Consider the following 4583-nt stretch of genomic DNA (forward strand, 5'->3'; position numbering starts at 1 on the left):
ATCTGCGACCTCGTTGTGTACTGCTCTGACCAGACACACTTTGCCTTCCGCAAGGCTGCACGCATTGCCGGCATCCTGCGTGACCACTGCCGCGCGATACCCACGTGCCACGACAACATGTTTGCTCTCTCGCCCACGGAACTCGAAGCAGCCATGCAGGTTGACATGGACGCCGGGTTGGTACCACTTTTTCTGTGCGCGACGGTCGGGACGACCCAGACGACCGCCGTCGACCCCATCGGTCACTCTGTGCATTTTAAAACCGAACCGAAAAACCATACCGAAAATAAACCGAACCGAACCGAATTCACGATTTTTATGGTTTCTGGTTTCGATATGGTATAAACTTTTCATACCGTTTTGAATTTCGGTTTTTATGGTATATACCGAAAAACCAAATGGTTAACCGAATAAACCGAAATAAAAATATATATTTCCTGAGGCAAACAACGATACAAGTAGTCATTTTTCTTGTATAAGAGTAAAATTTCCTGCAAAGAACACCCATTTTTTCTTGTAACGTAGTAATTTTTCTCTTGCAAAAATGCTAACCACGTCGTCCATAACCTTTCAAGGCATGAATTGGGGCATGCATATATACTTATATAAAGTTATATACTATTTGTATTTAAAAAGTATGTGTTTGAATTTATAAGTTTGTAAAATATAGTATATCATTTTCAAATTTGCGTCAACTTTGGTTATTATGGTATATACCGAAACCATACCGAAATAATTTGGTATATACCGAAACCGAACCGTATTTTAATATCATACCGTATAAACCGAAGTATTAATACCGTACAAACCGGAAAACCGTATAAACCAAATCATGCAAACCGAATAAACCAAACGCACAGAGTGACCCATCGGCCAGCTCTGCGCTGTCACGGCACCATACGACGTGTGGGTGCACGTGGACGCCGCCTACGCCGGCTCCGCGCTGGTCTGCCCGGAGTTCACCCACGTGATCGACGGAATGGAGGCCGTGGACTCATTCAGCATGAACGCCCACAAGTGGCTCCTCGCCAACAACGACTGCTGCGCGATGTGGCGGCGCTCGGGACGGAGCAGGAGTACATCCTCAAGGACGCGGCATCAGAGGGGCACCACGTGGTGGACTACAAGGACTGGACCATGACGCTGACCCGCCGGTTCCACGCGCTCAAGATGTGGCTCGTGCCGCTGCTATGGCATCCAAGGCCTCCGTGACCACATCCGCTCTCACATGAGCATGGCCAAGGCGTTCGAGAACATGGTGAAAGCCAACGAAAGGTTTGAGGTGGTGACAGAAAGGACGTTTGCACTGGTGTGCTTCCGACTTCGGTCACAGGAGATGTTCGGCGGCGAGAAGACGGTGAACAACTCAACCAAGACCTCCTTGAGGAGGTGAACGCGCTCACCTCGGGCCCCTACATGAGCTCTGCAAACGTAGGTGGCATGTTTATGCTAAGGCCCTGTTTGTTTCATAAGTCATAGGACTTTTTTAAGTCCCAACTTATAAGTCATAAGTCCATACCTGTTTGTTTACAGGGACTTATAAGTCCCGAGTCCCTACCTGTTTATTTGCAGGGACTTATAAGTTGATAAAACACTTGTTCACATAACCCTTGTTCATGGGACACGGGCCTCCCACGACCAGGTCCAGTAGGAGGAAGACCATGGCCGGCGGACTGGTCGAAGAGGAGTTGCTGGTACGAGCCCAACTCCAGGAAGTCATCGACGTTGTGGTTGAGATCCAAGAATCACATTCCCCTCCCAAGATTTCCCCCAGCGGATGAGCCCTGCGATGCCTGATGATGCGCGTGGAACTAAGACGAGAAGGGGATCCGGTCCTCCTCAACGTCGGCCATGGCGGCGGCGCTTCTGGGTACTGGGGCGGCGGCGATTTTGGGTGCTGGGGGCGGCGGCGGAAGGAGCAAAGGGGGGCAGGAGCGATGCGGGGCGGGGCAGGAGCGAAGCGGTGCGAGGCAGGGGAATCAATGGATAAGTCCCAATAAGCTCCTTCCTGAGAGTCTTTTTTGATAAGTCCCAAATCACCACTTTAAGTCTCTGTAAGTCCCTCCTGTTTGGTTTAGATGGGACTTATAGGGACTTAAATAAGTCCCTTGAAACAAACAGGGTCTAAGATGTGCCATTGGAAGCACACTCACAGAGGACCACCACGTCAGGGATGCATGGAAGGTCGTGCAGGATCAGGCCTCCGTCCTCCTTGGTAAAATGGATACTCCCTCCGTGTTTATTTTCTCCACATATTAGGTTTGAATGAAGTCAAACTTTGTAAAGTTTGACCAAGTTTATAGAAAAAATATAAACATTTACCTTAACGAATTTGTATGAAGTGAAAGTGCATTCAATAATGAATATAATGGTATTGATTTGTTATTGTATGTGTTAATATTTTGTTTATAAATTTTGTTAAAGTTTACAAAGCTTGACTTTGACCAAAACTAATACTTGGTGTAAATACTACCAGGACTAAGTTCATGATAAATTTAAGTTCAATTAATCATATTACTTAAGAACTCCCACTTAGAGAGACATCCCTCTAATCCTCTAAGTGATCACGTGATCCAAATCAACTAAACCATAACCGATCATCACGTGAAATGGAGTAGTTTTCAATGGTGAACATCGTTATGTTGATCATATCTATTATATGATTCACGCTCGACATTTCGGTCTCCGTGTTCCGAGGCCATATCTGCATACGCTAGGCTCGTCAAGTTTAACCCGAGTATTCTGCGTGTGCAAAACTGGCTTGGACCCGTTGTAGATGGACGTAGAGCTTATCACACCCGATCATCACGTGGTGTCTGGGCACGACGAACTTTGGCAACGGTGCATACTTAGGGAGAACACTTCTTGATAATTTACTGAGAGATCATCTTATAATGCTACCGTCAATCAAAGCAAGATAAGATGTATAAAAGATAAACATCATATGCAATCAAAATATGTGACATGATATGGCCATCATCATCTTGCGCCTTTGATTTCCATCTCCAAAGTACTGTTATGATCTCTATCGTCACCGGCATGACACCATGATCTCCATCATCTTGATCTATATCAATGTGTCGTCACGTGGTCGTCTCGCCAACAATTGCTCTTGCAACTATTGCTATCGCATAGCAATAAAGTAAAGCAGTTATTTGGCGCTTGCATCTTATGCAATAAAGAGACAACCATAAGCATTTTGCCAGTTGCCGATAACTTCAACAAAACATGATCATCTCATACAACAACTTATATCTCATCACGTCTCGACCATATCACATCACAACATGCCCTGCAAAAACAAGTTAGGCGTCCTCTACTTTGTTGTTGCAAGTTTTACGTGGCTGCTACGGGCTTAAGCAAGAACCAATCTTACCTACGCATCAAAACCACGACGATAGTTTGTCAAATAGACTCCGTTTTAACCTTCGCAAGGACCGGGCGTAGCCATACTTGGTTCAACTAAAGTTGGAGAGACAGTCGCCCGCAAGCCATGTTGGAAATATGCCCTAGAGGCAATAATAAATTAGTTATTATTATATTTCCTGTTTCATGATAATCGTTTATTATCCATGCTAGAATTGTATTGATAGGAAACTCAGATACATGTGTGGATACATAGACAACACCATGTCCCTAGTAAGCCTCTAGTTGACTAGCTCATTGATCAATAGATGGTTACGGTTTCCTGACCATGGACATTGGATGTCGTTGATAACGGGATCACATCATTAGGAGAATGATGTGATGGACAAGACCCAATCCTAAGCATAGCATTGGATCGTGTAGTTCGTATGCTAAAGCTTTTCTAATGTCAAGTATCATTTCCTTAGACCATGAGATTGTGCAACTCCCAGACACCGTAGGAGTGCTTTGGGTGTGCCAAACGTCACAACGTAACTGGGTGGCTATAAAGGTACACTACGGGTATCTCCGAAAGTGTCTGTTGGGTTGGCACGAATCGAGACTGGGATTTGTCACTCCGTGTGACGGAGAGGTATCTCTGGGCCCACTCGGTAGGACATCATCATAATGTGCACAATGTGATCAAGGAGTTGATCACGGGATGATGTGTTACGGAACGAGTAAAGAGACTTGCCGGTAACGAGATTGAACAAGTTATCGGGATACCGACGATCGAATCTCGGGCAAGTACAATACCGCTAGACAAAGGGAATTGTATACGGGATTGATCGAATCCTCGACATCATGGTTCATCCGATGAGATCATCGTGGAACATGTGGGAGCCAACATGGGTATCCAGATCCCGCTGTTGGTTATTGGCCGGAGAGTCATCTCGGTCATGTCTGCATGTCTCCCGAACCCGTAGGGTCTACACACTTAAGGTTCGGTGACGCTAGGGTTATAGAGATATTAGTATGCGGTAACCCGAAAGTTGTTCGGAGTCCCGGATGAGATCCCAAACGTCACGAGGAGTTCCGGAATGGTCCGGAGGTAAAGAATTATATATAGGAAGTGCTATTTCGGCCATCGGGACAAGTTTCGAGGTCACCGGTATTGTACCGGGACCACCGGAAGGGTCCCGGGGGTCCACCAGGTGGGGCCACCTGCCCCGGGGGGC

The 4583-nt window shown here is 46.2% G+C and overlaps 1 pseudogene; it reads left to right on the forward strand.

Moving 5' to 3' along the window:
• The window catches only part of LOC119300554, a 3377-nt pseudogene extending 1118 nt beyond the window's left edge, over positions 1-2259 (forward strand).
• The last annotated feature ends 2324 nt before the right edge of the window (positions 2260-4583 follow it).

This window comes from Triticum dicoccoides, chromosome 5A (genome assembly GCF_002162155.2).
Source record: "Triticum dicoccoides isolate Atlit2015 ecotype Zavitan chromosome 5A, WEW_v2.0, whole genome shotgun sequence".
In the NCBI taxonomy this organism is placed as follows: domain Eukaryota; kingdom Viridiplantae; phylum Streptophyta; class Magnoliopsida; order Poales; family Poaceae; genus Triticum; species Triticum dicoccoides.